The following is an 18,461-nucleotide window of genomic DNA, read 5'->3' as shown; positions in this document are numbered from 1 at the left end:
CTGGCAGGCTACAGTCCACAGGCTTGCAGAGAATCATACTTGATTGACTTGAAAGGCTGGCACATTTTTAGCACAGTGCCTGGCCTGGTGCAGTAAAGACTTCAGTAAATGTCAGTTGCAACTTATCTGTTCCCTCAATGGGAGCAGAGTGGAGTTTATGAAAGAGAATATAGGCTGTAGTATCACAGTGGGCTTCCAAATCTCCATTTCTTCTTTGAAGGTGAATAAGGACACGTCCCTTTCAGAGTTTTGCTTGGATGACAATAGAAGACAGGGGTAAAGTGACTGGCACCCTGGCTAGCTTTCAGTGGAGACTCAATCTCTTTTTATCCCAAATTCATCCCAAATGCAGACGACATTCTCCCCATTCAGTCACTTCTCAACCCACTGTGGTTTGGATTTTGCCCTTGGCCACCCCCAGAACTGTTCTGCAGATAATAACACATACTTTAGGGGTGGTTGTGAGGATTAAGTGAGATCATGTGTGTGATCTTTGCTTGGCATCAAGAACATAATAGCTTTTGTGATTAATAATGAAGACCCAATTGCAAAATTCAATAGGCCCTGGAAATTCTCTCCATTTTTGGTTTTTCCCTGTGAATCTTTGGTTCCTTCCCTCTGCTTTTTGCTCTCTCTCTGTTCTGTGAGCTGTCTCCTCTTTCTTGGCCTGCCTTCAGTGTTTCTCACATCTTTATAATCTACCCAGGGGGGATACCTAATGAAGAAAAAAATCTGCTTTGGTGATCTCCTCTGAGCTTTGAATATGTAGTTCTGGGTCTCTCCCAGCTCCAGTTTGCATTGCTGAAATTTCGCCTTCCAGCCTTTTGAAACCATCCCCAAGACTTCCCTTCTTTTAGCTCTGGTGCATAGCTCCATAGGGCTTCCCTGGTGGCTCAGGTGGTAAGGAGTCTGCATAGCTCCATTGCTACTTTTGCTGCTTTATACTTGACACAGTTCTTCATTCGTAGAAGCTGTGCTATGACTGCTAGGGTTGACCATATGTCTTCAATGCCTATCATTACTTCTTCCTAGATGTACTTTCTCTTCTTCATGCTTCCATTTTCTTATTAGAGTCATAAGTATAAACTAATAGTTCCTGTCAACAGGATTGTTGTAAATTAAAAAAAAAAATCATGTGACAGTCCATGTCAAGAGTTAGTACAGTGCCTGAAAGTGAAGAAAGTGAAGTTGCTCAGTTGGGTCCGACTCTTTGTGACCCCATGGACTGTAGCCTGCCAGGCTCCTCCATCCATGGGATTTTCCAGGCAAGAGTACTGGAGTGGGTTGCAATTTCTTGCCTGCGTTGTAAGCAGACACTTTACTGCCTGAGCCACCAGGAAAGTGCAGTGCCTAGCACATAACAAATGTTTTAGAAGAGTCTGCTATGAGCTAAGAGAATTGCTTGTGTGTTTTTGTTTAACACAGAGGCCAGGCCATACCTATCTTTATATTTTAGTGACCAGTCATTACATTCAGAATAAATGAAATGACGAGATGTTAAGCGGGTAGAATGATCCCTAGCTGGACTCTCACCTGTAATTGCAAGAGTTGATAAAAGAAAAAATGTGAATGTGAATGGAATCTAGCAAGAACATTTGTAGCAGCCAGATTCTGAACCAAAAGTGGCTCATTTGCAACTAAACTACTCCCCAGAAGATGGAGCAAGGGATGAAACAGATAAAGTCAGCAGCATCACGTTCATCAATGACAAAGAAACGACACATGTCAGACACTCTGAGTACTTCCTGGGGAACTGAATTAAAAGCAAACTGAGGGACTTCCCTAGTGGTCTAGTGGTTAAGACTCTGAACTTTCAATGCAGGGGGCACAGGTTTGATCCCTGGTCAGGGAACTAGATCCCACATGCTTTGTGAAGTGGCCAAGCACACACACACACACACACACACACACACACACACACACACACACACAAATACAATCCATTTATTTAAAAAAATCAAATTGAATTGGGAGTGGTACTTCCCTCATCACAATACCATGAAATGCCATCTTATCCCTGGTGGTGAAGATGGTAAAGAATCTCCCTGCAATGCGGGAGACCTGGGTTCGATCCCTGGGTTGAAAAGATCCCCTGGAGGAGGGCATGGCAACCCCCTTCAGTATTGTTGCCTACAGAATCCCATGGACAGAGGAGCCTGGCAGGGTCCATGGGGTCACAAAGAGTCAGACACTGCTGAGCGGCACAGCATAGCATCAGAATACCTTGAGATGCCATCTTACGATACTTGAAGACTATAGGCCAATGTTTCTTTTATCAAAGTTCACAGATCTGGATGGATGAAGCTATCACAGAGTGCTGACATCTTTAGATGCCTTCTCCCAAAATGAGACAAATAATAGGATTCATGATTCTGGCTGAGCTTCTGGCTTACTTGATGCATGAAAGATTTGCAGCTATACAAACAAGGAACTTCTGAGGTGAATACAGTGGTGGTACATGGTTGGGTCTCTTATTGGGTCTGGTTGGCTAAAATTTGTCTTAAATTTTAATAATAGGAATTTCCTATTTTTATCTTAGAGAGTAACTGTTATAGTCAACCACTGAATCAGACAGAGGACACTTATCGGTCTCTTTTCCTAAATACAAGGAGAATTGAAGGGAGACATTTCTATAACTTAAAATAACAGCAGAGAGATGGTATGGGGAGGGAGATGGGAGGGGGCTTCAGGATTGGGAACACGTGTACACCCGTGGCAGATTCATGTTGATGTATGGCAAAACCAATACAGTATTGTAAAGTAAAATGAAGTAAAAAAATAATAATAAGAAAATAAAATAAATCTGAATTTTAACAGTTAAAAAAATAACAGCAAACACAAATTTGCAATTTTAGTGGGTTCTGTTGAGTTCAATTCTACTTTTGACCACAAAATCATGTCTGTGTGTAAGTGCATGTGTATATATGTGTGTGTATACACACACACACACACACACACACACACACATATATATATATGAGTGAGGGAGCAAATGAGTGATCCCAACCCAAGGATCGAACCCAGGTCTCCCACATTTCAGGCAGATTCTTTACTGTCTGAGCCAGCAGGGAAGCCTATACATAGGCATGTATACATGTCCTCTTATTAGCTCTCTTAAGCAATATGTACATTTATTTTCTTAAAATGTCCCATTGGCACTTATCATTGAATGCTTACAGAAGGCTGCAGTAGCAGTTGTGGGAAAAATATGTAAGAAGAATGTGTCTTAGGCTTGGAGCATTTTAACCTTCTAGTAAGTGAATCAAGGAAACCCACATGAGACAATCAACAAATAATGGGAGAAGTAGTATTCAACCATAGACTCGAGTCACAATTTGCTGTGTCAGTCAAAAGGAGGAAATCAATTGGAAATGGAGTAGCCAGAGAAGATTTCCTGGAAAAGAAGAGGCTTTATTTAGCCTTGAAAAATGAGTAGGACCTTAGACAAGTCAAACATAAAGGACTTGCAATGTAGAAAAGAATATCTGTAACAGATAAGTTGCGAAAAGTAAGAATGAGTTTGCCATGTTAGTAAGGCTGTGTCTGTTGGGACAAAGGTTGATCTGATTTGAAGACAGCGTATATGCTGGAGAGTGCAGGAAATAGAAATGGATTGTAGGCTAGAATGAGTTTATGGAGGACCTTGAATGCCAGATCAAGGAGAAAGTAGGGAACTATAGAATGTTTTTGAGAAGAGCAAGCCAATGGTCTAACTCTCTAATGGTCCAAACTCTCTAAAATGGTCTGGAAAGTTTTAATAGCTAATCAATTTCCTGCCTCTGGAAGTAGGTAAACAACTTAGAGAAATTTTAGAACTAACTCAAATGCTGAAAGTTTGATTAAAGATATTTAAAGCCTTATTAATTGCAAACTTACTTGGCTACAAGGATACATATATATGGGTTTGATTCACAGTGGCTTAAACATAGGGGTTTATTTTTCCTCTTGTTGCAAGAAGTCTGCAGTTAAGAAGCTGTTGGTATTTGTCCAGTGACTTGATAATGTCATTACTAATGTTTTTGAGACTCATCTTTTCTCTCTTTTTTGCTGCTTCAGGGTCACCGCATGGCTCCTGCAACTCCAGCCATTGAGCCCTTGCTCAAGGAAGAAAGGAGGAGGAAAGGAAAGCACCAATCATATCTTTTTCCATTTCATTGAGAGAGGCAAAATCTCTCTCAGAGTTCTGACAGAGATCTATTAAATCTCATTGGTCTAAACCGTTTTTCATGGCCATCCTTGCCTATAAGCATTCAAGATTATCTGAATGAGTGAAAGTGAAAGTGAAGTCACTCAGTTGTATCTGACTCTTTATGACTTCAGGGACTATAGCCTGCCAGGCTCCTCCAGCCAAGAATACTGAAGTGGGTTACCACTTTCTTCTCCAGGGGATCTTCCCAACCCAGGGATGGAACCGGGTCTCCCACACTGCAGGCAGACTCTCTACCGTCTGAGCCACCAGGGAAGCCCATATCTGAATGAGGGGGACTGGAAAATTGAGTATGTTTTCTGGCTTGGGAACATTGCCACTTTAAAATGGATCTGAATTCAGATATCAAGGAAGAAGGGAGAATGGAAAATGTAAAGCTACTGACAAGGAATGTTATAAGGACCCTCCCAATGTTGAGAGTCTATGAATCATCAATCCATTTATTATTTTCCACCCTCTCTGTAAACTTGTTTAGTTTTTCTACACTCTAAAAACAAAAACAAACATCAAAACTCTTTTTCTTATCTATTTCACAAACTATCATCCTATTTCCTTCTTTGATCTCTGAACTTATTTAAAAAGCTGTCTATACCTAATATCTCACTTTTTCATTACCTATAATCACATCGCTTCATTTTATTTCTCACCATCTGGAATAGGATCTTTGTACTCTACTGACACTGTCCTTGTATTAGGCACTAAACTTCTATCAGCAATCCAATCGCCACCATCCCTACCTCCCCACCCCCCACCCTCTCCCCCTTAAAGTTTCATTCTCACTTATCTTTAAGGGTTTGACACTATTTACCACCCTCTCCTGGAAACTCTCTTGCTTTTTTTATCTTATCTATTCTGGTTTCTTCCTATCTCTTTGATTACACATATCTTTGTTTCATTCATTCAACAGATGCTTAGTGTCTGTTGTGTTCCTGATGCTTCATTTGGTATTGATAATAGAGATGAAATGAAATGGTCCCTATCCTCTGGAAACCTAGTCTGCTGGGGAGACAGGAATATTATCACTTAAGAAACCTTAAAATAATTTTGAATGGCTGAATAGAGCAGCAAGTGCTACATAGAGGAGATGACACTTCAGTTGGGATTTGAAGGTTAAATAGGTGGCTTTCCAGGACAATTTTACATAGGATTTTCCAGGCAGAGGAAGTAACAAGAACACAGAGATAGGAGAAGCCTTTCTTCTGGGATCCTCTTACAACTTCATACCCATCTCTTTCTCCAATTATTTCCTCAGTTAACTCACTTTAGCTATGTACTTTTATTTACTTATCAGAAAGTCCCCCAAATGACTTTCCTACCCTAAACTTCCCTATAGAATTTAAGACTCCATCTTTTATAAGTTTTGTTGACATCGTAAATTCTGTGCCTCTGTAATGAAACTGAACCCCCAACCCACCTTCTTATTCTTGATTTCCACATTCTCCCGTGAATGACATCCTTATCCTTCTAGTCATCTAGGTCCCAACTCTTAGAGTCACACTTGCCTCTCTCTCTTTCTGACCACCATATCTAATCGTTGCTAAGTCACATGAAGCTATCTTTTTGGTATCTCTGCCATCCGTCCTTTTTATTTTTATTGCCATCTCTTTCATTTAGTTGCTAATTTATTCTGATCTAGAAGAGTCATAGCCTCCCAACCGTATTTGATGTCTCCTTACTCCAACTGTATTTGATTTCTATTGCTGCATAAGAAATACAAACTCAGAGGCATTCCACAACACCCACTTATTATGTTACAGTTCTGTAGGTCGACCCAGGTGGGCTCATCTGCATTTCTGCTCTGGGTCTCAGACTGAAGGTACTGAACGTGTGGTGTTCTTATCTGAAAGTTCTAAGTAAGAATCTTCTTCCAAGCTCATTCATGTGTTGACAGAATCTAGTTCCTTACAGTTGTAGTACTGGAGTCTAATCTTCTTGTTGGCTATTACCAGATTCTGTTATCAGCTCCCAGAAGCCATCTGCCATTTCTATCACGTGTTCCTCTCCATCGTCAAACCAGTACAGGAGAACTTCCTGCATGTTAAATAACTTCTAATCTCTCCAGAAAGAGTCCTAATCCTTCTAAAGGACTTGCTGAGGTCAGGCTCACCAGAGATAACCTTCCTTTTGTAAACTCAATTTTGCCGTATAGTATAAGGGAATCACCAAAAGGATATCCCATCATATCCATAGCTTTCTCTTACACTGACAATGGAAATTATACAAATGACTGGGAATCAATTTAGAACTCCGCTTACCATTGTAACCATCTAAATGCTGCTACTAGATTTATTCTCCTACAACTTGGTTTGGTAACAATATTGCATGCCTGTGTATGCTCAGTCCTATTCGACTCTTTGTGCTCACATGGACTGTAGCCCACCAGGATCCTCTGTCCATGGAATTCTCCAGGCAAGAGTACTGGAGTGGGTTGCCATTTCCTTCTCCAGGGGATCTTTCCAACCCAGGGATTGAACCCTCACATCTGCACGTGCAGCATTGACAGGAAGATTCTTTACCACTAATCTCCCTCGGAAGCTGGTCAGTAACAGTATAAACTTTCTCAAAAATCTATAAGTAGTTGCCCATTAGGAACTAAATGCAAACAAAACAAAATAAATCCTCAGTTTGGTACTCATAAGCTTTCCACAATTTGTCCTCAACTTAATTTTCTGGTGTGTCTCTGTTCTCTCCCACATAGCCCCTGTGCTCCAGCCATAATAGATGGTTCTTTTCCAGTTTTTTCACTTGCAGCCTTCCTTTGCCTGGTTTGTGCTACTCAGGACCCATCTGAAGATTCTACCTTTTCTGTGCAGTGATTCCTAATCAGTCCAATGGCTTGTAAGCTCTTAATCCTTTAAATCTTCATAGCATTTAGTACCTCTCATAACACTTATGAGATTCTGTCATATGCTGCTTTTGTTTACTTTTATAAAGGAATAGCTGCTTCTCTAATAAAAACCAGCTCCCTCAGGGTTGGCAGCAATGGGAGAATATCCACCTGGGGAAGAAGTGGCTGGACTTCTCATCTGACTCGTCATTCCCAGAGATTTTCCATCTGCCCCATATTTCTCTGACTGATTCCTATTTTTACTCCTGCACTGCACTAAGGGATTCTGATACACCCTTCTGTCACGTTCTGGCTAAGCTTGAACACACAACTAATTTAATTTTGATTTTTGACACACAATTGAAGCAAGCCTGGAAGCTGCAGACAATAATTGACTAAAGGCAATGGCACCCCCCTCCAGCACTCTTGACTGGCAAATCTCCTGGACAGAGGAGCCTGGTGGGCTGCAGTCCATGGGGTCGCTAGGAGTCAGACACGACTGAGCGACTTCACTTTCACTTTTCACTTTCATGCATTGGAGAAGGAAATGGCAACCCACTCCAGTGTTCTTGCCTGGAAAATCCCAGGGACGGGGGAGCCTGGTGGGCTGCCATCTCTGGGGTCGCACAGAGTCGGACACGACTAAAGCGACTTAGCAGCAGCAGTAGCATGGAAATAAACACACAGAGATCAATATACAACTCCATAATCTGACTTACACCACATTTTGATTTTCTGTTTTGGGGATCTTTTTCTTCCTGGCTACTGTCCTACCATCGTTTTAGCTAACAATTGTTTAACTGAAGTGATGAAATTAAAAGACCTTGCTCCTTGAAAGAAAAGCTATGACAAACTTCGACAGTGTATTAAAAGGCAGAGACATCACTTTGCCAATGAAGTTCCATATAGTCAAAGCTGAGGTTTTCCAGTAGTCATGTACGAATGTGGGAGTTGGCCCATAAAGATGGCTGAGTGATAAAGAATTGATGCTTTAGAATTATGGTGCTGGAGAAGATTCTTGAGAGTCCCTTGGACAGCAAGGAGATAAATCCTAAAGAAAATCAACCTTGCACATTCATTGGAAGGACCAATGCCAAAGCTGGAGTTCCAGGACTTTGGTCACCTGATGCAAAGAGCCGGCTCGATGGAAAGACCCCGATGCTGGGAAAGACTGAAGGCAAAAGGAGAATGGGGCAGCAGAGGATGAGGTGCATCACCAACTCAATGGACATGACTTTGAACAAACTTCAGGGGATAGTGAAGGACAGGGAAGCCTGGCATGCTTCAATTCATGGGGTTGCAAAGAGTCGGGTACGACTTAGTGACTGAACAACAACTACGTTTACCTGAACATCCACCATGTATCAGAAATCCCTCTAAGAGCTGGAGATGCAGTGGGAATAAACTGATTGCTTACTTTTTTTTTTTTTTTTTTAAATTTAGGGTCAAGATAGCAAGACCCAGAGAGACAGAGGCAGGTGCTTCCTCATTTGTTCATAAATATTTATTGAGCATACATTATGAGCTATATGCTGTTCTAAAAGTTGGGGATATAGCCATATAAAAGACCTTTGAAATCTTATCCTCATGGAGTTTATATTTCAAGAGAAATGGACAATAAAACCAAAGAATTAACAATTTCATAGAAGCACCATGAAGATAATAAAACAATAATAAAACAATGCAATAAGCCCTGGAATAGTGCGTATATGTGGAAGGGGGTGCTGGGGATGTTGGGGTGTTCCAGAATGGTAAGATGGTCAGGAGACATCTCTCTGAGGACCCAGCATTTGAACTGAGACCTGAGAGAAGGGAAATTTATTCATAATGATTGAAGGGGAATCTGCTAAAGGCTTTCCAAAGACTGAGGATCTTACATTTTCTTAATGATCTACAGTGAGACTATTCAGTCACTCAGAGGACTTCTCCCAAAGGCTCACTCCTATTTTCTGTCCTAACTAAGAAAATCAGATAAGAATCCAGGCATAGACTTGGCGTTGGAGAGAGATGGAAGTGTCATTGCATTGATCTGACATCTTGTTAGATAAAAGGCCTTGAAGGCAGGGAGAGTCATTCATCGTTTAGCTCCACTGCCTTCCTCTAATTTCCTTACATTTCATCACATGCTTAATATAATATGCTTAATATAATATTTGTGGAACAGAATCCAACTGAATAGTGATAAGCTGAAGGGGTGTTACACCAGATATCTTCAACCAAACACATTTGTTTTCTTGTCTACGTATATAGAATAAAAAATGTTTATCTTCCTATAATGTATAATAATTTGATTTTAGCTTTTGCTTATTTCCTTTTTTCCCCTGAATTCATTTCAACTGCTTTTCAACTAAGACAGTCCTTAAAATTTGAATGATATGAAAATTAAAGATGACTAAACCAATATAATAAGGAAAATGAATTAGTCAGGTCCTTGAGGGCAGAAACAGTATTTTATATATTTTCACATCACCCATCATCATAGGACCCAAGCAAAACCAAAATTAGCATCTTGGGGTATAACTTCTCAAATTTTCCTTTTTCTATGCCTAAGGCATAGAATATATCTCTGTGTTAATTGTATCTTTAGAATCACACACTATTTTGACTCTTTTCTGCTTAATAAAAAATTAGAGAAATTATACTCTGAGGGGATTGCATCCTTTTTTTAATGCTTACCTATGTTGATTCTGCTTCATAAGGAACATATCAGAACAACATGCTCACTAAAGTTTTATAACTAATTGACATGCCTGGTCATATTTCTCCTTGTATTTTCAACTCCACCTATACTGATAATTTCAACTGATAATGATGCTTTGAAAATATGCCCTTACATCTCCCCCTCCCTCAAGAAAAAGAAAATAATTTTCTTTATTTTTAAAAATTAAAAAAAAGTTTTGTATTTTTTTCTTTCTTTCTTTCGTTCTTTTTAAGAATTTTACTTGTGACAATGGCTATTCTCCCCTTGGTAGAATGCTTAGTGTCATGCTTGAATGACAGCATGAGAAACTTTGCAAGCCCGTCTTGAAGCCCTCCTTCCCCTGATTGCTCATTCAGTCTTTTGTGGTTTGGCAGTTGGCGTGTCTCCTCGGGTGCCTAGCCCATTGTTTTCCACATGTTGTCTATGGGATTTGCTTGTGGAACTCTGCCCGCCATCCTGATCAATTTCTTCCTGCAGGCAGTTCAGGTGGCATCCTTCTGCTATAATTTGTGTTTCAATCCTTATAGTCTCTTAAAGACCTTTTTACTTCATATATCTGTCTCTTGGACTTAGCTGTTTCTATACATGGCAGTTTGCTAGTTTTATTCTTTGGGAAAAAGCTGTTACATTAAAACAAATGAACAATCTCCTCTTAGAATTCATCTCTCGATTCTCACTCATCCTTTTGGAGACTGGCTCTTAAACTGAGTTTCTAAAAGTATAATACTTACAGTTTTTTGTGCCCTGGAAGTAGTTCCATATGCAATTCAGTGAACATTTCCATTCATATTTTCATAGCGCTCTCCCAGGGAACTATGCCTCTAAGCCCCGAACAGTGAGGATTAGCTGGCAATGCAGAAATGCAAGTGGCTGTCTCATTCCTCTTCTGCCTTCAAGCTCACCACCCACCTCTACCTTTTCCCACTCTCTTCTTATTTTATTTTATTTATTTATGTCTGCACTGGGTCTCCATTGCCACATGTGAGCTTTGTCTAGTTGTGGAGAGCGGACTTCTCTTTTCATGGAGCATGGTCTCTTGAGCATGGTCTCAATAGTTGTGGGGCATGGGCTTAGTTGCCTTGCAGTATGTGGGATCTTCTTGGACCAAAGATTAAACTCGTGTTCCTTGCATTGGCATGTTCTTATCACTTGGATCATCAGGGAAATCCTCACTCTCTTAACTTTACCTCCGTTTGTCCCTCCTCTTTCCCACTGGTCCTACCTGCATGCAGTCCTTGAGAAGGTTGGCAATAGGACTGTGGATTAAAGAGGTTTCTGACCCTCCAGTCCCTGGAGGGAGGTGATCTCATTTTTCACTTCAGCAACCCAGGGATACAGTCATTGGCACGGCTGTAACCATCTGCCTTTTCACCCTGCACATAAATTTCTAGGTGTAACTGCTCAGATGATGCATGTAAAAACCTTAACAGGATCAATTAAAGTTGCTTAGGTATGGTGTGGTGATGGTGGTTTAGTCACCAAGTTGTGTCCAGTTCTTGTGACCCGACAGACTGTAGCATGCCAGGCTCCACTGCCCATGGTAATTCTCAGGCAAGAATACTGGAGTGGGTTGCCATTCCCTTCTCCAGGGTATCTTCCCAACCCAGGGATCAAACCTGTGTTTCCTACATTGCAGGCAGATTCTTTATGCTGAGCCACCAGGGAAGCTCCTTAGTTATGGTGAAGAATACTTTAAAAATAGAGACAGATAGAGGGTATAGAAGTGATAAATATCACCACTGGGAACTAATTTTATTCTCTACTTTCACTTCAGGACTTCCAGGTGTTTTTCTGTTGTTTCTTCCTTGAGGGAAGTCATTTCAAACTGCCCCTGGATATCTGCCCACAGAAAAGCAAACAGCTTTCTTTGACCACAAGTGATTACCACCACCAACTCCTCCACCCTGTTTTTCAATTTTTGAACTCTGGGGTAAATTCTTACCTTATAAAATGAAGATCTAGATAACCTTGGCAAGGAGCCAGCCTCTGCAAACCCGTCTTTTACTAGGCAATGAAGAGTGATTGCACAAACGCTGTATAAATACTTCAGGTATCCACGTCCTCAATCCTGGTAACTATTGCTGAGCTGTAAACAGAGCAGGAGGGTCTGGCTAGCGCTGGGCAAGCTGAGTAGGATTTGGCTGAACTGGAATTAACACTGAATGGAAACCGACAGAGCCTGAGCTCAGCAAGACCAAAGCCTGCTTTTTTTCCATTTTGATTATCCTCCATCTATACTAAGTATGCAACACATTAATTATTGAAACCCATGTTTTGAAGGAAGGGTAAATAATTAAAAAGGGATTCGTGATTACCTTTGTAGCTAGTTCAGCATATATTTTTGAATTCTAAGGAGTTGACAAGGAATGCCCTCAAGCAATCTGATGCTGTTCTGTGGCAGCTGTACTTTTATAAAATAAACTTCTTTGTATTGGAGTATAGGCTTCCCTCGTGGCTCAGATGGTAAAGAATCTATCTGCAATGCAGGAGACCTGGTTTTGATCCCTGGGTTGGGAAGATCCCTTGGAGAAAGGAAATGGCTACCCACTCCAGTATTCTTGCCTGGTGAATTCCATGGGCAGTAGAGTCTGGCAGGCTATAATCCATGGGGTCACAAAGAGTCAGACACAACTGAGTGACTAACACACACACACACATATTGGAGTATAACCAATTAACAATGCTGTGATAGTTTCAAGTGAACAAAAAAGGGACTCAACCATATGTATATATGTATCTGTGTATATGTGTGTGTGCATGCTAAGTTGTTTTGGTTGTGTCCGACTCTTTTCGACCTATGGATGTGGTCCACCAGGCTCCTCTGTCCATGGGATTCTCTAGGCAAGAAGACTTTAGTGGATTGCCATGCCCTCTGCCAGGGGATCTTCCCAACCCAGGGACTGAACCTATCTCCTGCATTGCAAGGCAGTTTCTTTACCACTGAGCCACTAGGGAAGCCCCAAATATTATCCATTTCCCCCCAAACTCCGCTCCTATCCATCCTGCTGTGGCAGCTTTTCTTGCTTTAAAACTCTAGCGCAAATTTCCTCCTACTATGAAACCCAACCCAAACCAAGAAGTGAATCCTCTCCAAATCAGCACAGTTTAGATTTTTTTTCCCCAATTAAGTCTTTCTGGATGACTCCAGGCCATTATTATATCTAATATCTAATATGGGAAGCTAACTGACCATACAAAATGAGCATTTGTGTACATTTGCATCTCTATTTAGAATGCAGTTCCTGAGGACAAGAATCATGGGCGAGGGCTTTGCCTCCATTAAATACCCTTTAGAAAAGCAGTTGAAATAACATGAATGCCTGCTCAATTGCTCAGTCATGTCAGACTCTTTGAGACCCCGTGGACTATAGCCTGCCAGGCTCCTCTGTCCTTGGGATTTCCAAGGAAAGAATTCCGGTTGCCATTTCCTTCTCCAGGTGATCTTCCCAACCCAGGGATCAAACCTGGGTTTCCTGCATTATGAGCAGATTCTTTACCTCTGAGCCACCAAGGAAGCCCCTAACACTGAGGCACAAATAGTGATATTCTAATTCTGCCACCTAAGATGACATGAAGCTGAAAAAGAGAGGCTTTCTGTTTTTCAACTCGGGATGGTCAATTATCTCTCAAGCCTCAACAGGGCTGTAAATAGAGGAAGTTCAGGTTGATAGCAGAAAAAAAATTCCTTTTTAAAGAAAAGCAGTACTACTTCTCGTCCAGTGATAAAAAAGATGGGGAGAAAAATGTTATTTTCCCCCATAGTTTTCTCTGTGTGTTCAGCACTTGTACATAATGTAAGTGTAACTGCCTTCTCCAATACTTTTAAATGATGCATATCATAAAAGATGTGTCAATGTTCATACAGTAAACCTCAGCCCCTAGTCCCATTAAACTTAAAGTTTCACTTTCCTTTTGAATCGTGTAACAGACCATTTAAAATTGCTTTAGGAAATCAGATATAAGTTTCAACAAGGGGCGATGGCAGGCTACAGTCCACAGGGTCGCAAGAGTTGGACACAGCTTAGTGATTAAACAACAACAAAGGGCAACGGACAACCAAGTATTTTTCCAGTGGTTTCAAACTGTTCCATTTCCTCCCATTTCGGTAGAAGGAGGTCTTAAATGCTGTTGATCTTGGAAATTCTTTGGGAAATGTCTGTCCTGCTAGTTGAAAGAGATCCCACCTGGTGGCAGTGTTTGGATTGTATTTCCAGCCCATGTCAAGAAAGAATTCACTCACTAACAATATTTGGGCGTAAAGAATGGAGCAATAAAGTATTTTCAGGGATCCTGCTGCCTAATACAACCAGATGGGTCCTGATGTCAGAAAATTCTTGCCACAAAGATAAGGCTTTTCTTTCCATTTCTGTGGTTAAGCCAAAGCACAACCTTGAGGTACACTGGCTGATGTAGTAGGATAAGAGCTTTCTCTCTGGAGACAGTCTCCAGGGTGGCAGGGGGTGAATGGTTCCCTGGGTTGTACACTGTGAGTGATGAGGAGGAAACAAACTTCCTTTTCTTTTGCTTTTCAAACTTTTGATTTTGTATTGAGATATAGCGGATTAACAAACAATGTTGTGATAGTTTCAGGTGAACAGCAAAAGGACCCAGCCATACATCTACATGCCTGCATTCTCTTAAGACCCCTCCCATCCAGGTTGCCATACAACATTGAGCAGAGTTCCATGTGCTCTACAGTAGGTCCTTGTTGACTCTTCATTTAAAATATAGCAGTGGTTGATCCCAACCACCCTAACTATCCCTTCCCCCCATCCTTCCCTCCGGCAACCGTAAGCTTGTTCAAGTCTGCGAGTCTGTTTCTATTTTGTAAGAAAGTTCATTTGTATCATCTTTTTAGATTCCACATATAAGGGATGTCATACGATATTTCTTCTCTATCTGACTTACTTCACTCAGTATGACGCTATCTAGGTCCATCCATGATATTGCAAATGGCATTGTTTCATTTTTCGTGGCTGAGTAGTATTCTGTTGCATGTATGTCCCACATCCTCTTTATCCATTCTTCTTGATGGACATTTAGGCTGCTTCCACTTAGGTTGATACTGTAAACAGTGCTGCAATGATCACTGGGGTGCATGTATCCTTTTGGATCATGTTTCTCTCTGGATGTATGCCCAGGAGTGGGATTGCAGGGTCATATGGTAGCTCTATTTTGAGTTTTTTTAAGGAAACTCCATACTATTCTTCATAGTGGCTGTACCAGTTTACATTCACACCAACAGTGTAGGAGTGTGGAGAAGGGAACAAACTTTACATCAGCAGTTCAAAGAGCTCCTTTCCTTAGTTTTTGAAATCTAGCCAGGCTTCAAGAGCTCCCTAATAAAAGGTAGATATCCTTGGGAAGGCTAACACCTTAAGCATTATCAATTGGTATCAGTTAACACCTTGAGGGAAACTTAGGAGAGTTGCCAGAAATTGGTAGAAAAAGAAAGGGGAAATAGAAACAGTCCCTGGGATCAAGTATCAACCCTTTGGACCAGAATGGGCCCCACTTAATCTCCAGAACAAGTGGATTTCCGCCTTGCATAAGTGGCCTTGGGTAAGTCATTCAGCTAAGCTAGTTTCTGGCTTTTCTGTTATTAGGGGAGAGTAATTATTCTTTATCTCATGAAGGGTGTTGGGAGAATTTATGGTCTATAAAACATTTGAGATTTTCAGTGGGAGGCAGTTCATAAGTACAAAGTGTTATTAGTGGCTTTATTACAGGACTGTAAACATGATCTACGTAGCATCATAATGGTAAGATTTTGTGGAAGTACTTATCTCTAGCTCAGTAGAGAGGTGGACCTGTTTGTATCTCCCTGCCAGGCCATGGTAGAAGTCTTACGAACCACTGATGAATAAAGATGAAGTCCTGATAGGAAGGGGATGTTGTTGACTTTTATTACCTAACACAGGTGTTTTATAGTATTTCTTATCAGAGAGTGATATCCGAATGCGTAGCTAAGCACCATTCAAAGCAGTTTGGATAGATTTTTTTTTTAATCCCATGAAAAAGCAGAAGTTTTTATTTTCCATGACTACAGTCAATTATTATCCTCCTGCTCTTCCATTGTGGCCACCCTTGTCTTTGTGCCAGATGAGAAGAATCGCTTCCTGATGTCCCCTGTCTCGGTCCACACAGAAACAGGACAAGAAAAACCAAGGCTCTGACTTATACTAACTTCATTTTCATTTTCCCATAAACTCAGTACATCCAATCATTTTGCCACTAGTGACTGATACTCTGTGTCAATGCTGTGACTCTGAGGACAGTTAGAGCCTCATTATTGTGAAAAGCATCTGGTTCATAGTAGCTGTTTAATAAACAGTTGTCAAATTCATGAATAAATGATTTAGAACTCAATACACTTGTCCTCATTCTTTCTCATAATCAGTGTTGTGGAGTTCTTTCAGGCAGCATTTTATTTTATTTTTTCTCTAATCCTTTTATTTTATTTATTTCTTTAAAATATAAATTTATTTATTTTAATTGCAGCATTTTAATTCACTGTGATATATTTGCCAGAATAGGCAAACCCATAGAGGGACAAAACAGATTGGTGGTTGCCAGGAGTTGAGGAGAGTGACTGTTTAATGGATATGAGATTCTGTTTGGGGTGATGCAAAAATTCTGCAAGTAGCTAGTGGTGATGATTGCACATTGGTGTGTACCTTTATAATGGTTTACAAGGTAAATTTTGTGTTATGTGTACTTTACCATACACCCACACAAGATAGTGCAGTGCTAAGTTAATATAGTCTGACCTATGATTGGCTAGATAACTTGTGCCAACAATAATTGGAAAGATCCTGCAAATATGTGTAACACTAATATTTCTTTTCCTCCTGTGATTTGCTACAGGGAAGATAAACTTTAAGGTAGCATGACCAACTTGTCTTGATTTGTCCAAGTCTGTCCTGGCATAGGATGGAAAAGTCCATGTCCCACTTAATCTATCTGGGGCAAACAAAAACAGCTGGTCACTGGATTAGTCAGGGTTCTTCCGCTCTCAAGACTTGCAACTGAGGACTTTGCTGGTGGTCCAGTGGCTAAGACTCCATGTTCCCTGTGCAAGGGGTCCATCCATGTTCTATCCCTGATCAGGGAACTAGATCCCACATGCCACAACTAAAGATCCCACATGCCACAACTAAAAGGACACACATGCCAAAGCTAAGACCCAACTAAGACCCAAATAAATACACTTCTTTATAGGACCTTCAACTAACTGGATGAGGCCCACCCCACTCTGGAAAATAATCTTAAATTCAACTGATTGTAAACTTTGATCACATGCACAAATATCTTCATAGCCATATCTGGACTAGTCTTTGATGAAACCGGCACCATAGCCTAGCCAAACGGATACATAAAATCAGTCATTGTGGTCATATTACTTTATTTTTTTTTTTTAATTTAAAATCTTTAATTCTTACATGCGTTCCCAAACATGACCCCTCCTCCCACCTCCCTCCCGACAACATCTCTCTGGGTCATCCCCATGCACCAGCCCCAAGCATGCTGCATCCTGCATCAGACATAGACTGGTGATTCAATTCTTACATGATAGTACACATGTTAGAATTCCCATTCTCCCAAATCATTCCACCCTCTCCCTCTCCCTCTGAGTCCAAAAGTCCGTTATACACATCTGTGTCTTTTTTCCTGTCTTGCATACAGGGTCGTCATTGCCATCTTCCTAAATTCCATATATATGTGTTAGTATACTGTATTGGTGTTTTTCTTTCTGGCTTCTATGGAGAACAGTGTGGAGATTCCTTAAAAAATTGCAAATAGAACTACCTTATGACCCAGCAATCCCACTGCTGGGCATACACACCGAGGAAACCAGAATTGAAAGAGACACATGTACCCCAATGTTCATCGCAGCACTGTTTATAATAGCCAGGACGTGGAAACAACCTAGATGTCCATCAGCAGATGAATGGATAAGAAAGGTGTGGTACATATACACAATGGAGTATTACTCAGCCGTTAAAAAGAATTCATTTGAATCAGTTCTGATGAGATGGATGAAACTGGAGCCAATTATACAGAGTGAAGTAGGTCATATTACTTTAAATGCCTCTTGAAAAATCTGACGTCTACAATATTACAGTGTTGAGGAAGCGATGGAATATTTCAAACCAAATGGTTTTAAAATATTTCAAAAACAACGGTCCTACGTGCATGGCAGCAAAGGAGGCGCAGACATAAAGAGCAGGCTTTTGGACTCAGTGGGAGAAGGCCAGGGTGGGGTGATTTGAGAGAATAGCACCGAAACATGTACATTGTTATATGCAAAAGAGATGACCAGTGCAAGTTTGATGCATGAAGCAGGACATCCAAAACTGGTGCTCTGAGACAGCCCAGAGGGATGGGGGTGGGAAGGGAGGTGGGAGTGGGGTTCAAGATGTGGGGGACGCACGTATACCTGTGGCCAATTCATGCTGATGTATGGCAAAAACCATCACAATATTGTGAAGCAATTATCCTCCAATTAAAATAAACAAATAAAGAAGTCTAGGAAAAAATATGGCTATTGACTGTATGGGATAGGCTACCCACTCCAGTATTCTTGGGCTTTGCTGGTGGCTCAGATGGTAAAGAATCCACCTGCAATGCGGGAAATATTGGTTAGATCCCTGGGTTAGAAAGATCCCCTGGAGGAGGGCATGGCAACCCACTCTAGTATTCTTGCCTGGAGAATCTCTCTGGAT

Source organism: Ovis aries, chromosome 6 (assembly GCF_016772045.2).
Source record: "Ovis aries strain OAR_USU_Benz2616 breed Rambouillet chromosome 6, ARS-UI_Ramb_v3.0, whole genome shotgun sequence".
Lineage (NCBI taxonomy): Eukaryota > Metazoa > Chordata > Mammalia > Artiodactyla > Bovidae > Ovis > Ovis aries.
Note: the sequence above shows the minus strand (reverse complement) of the source record.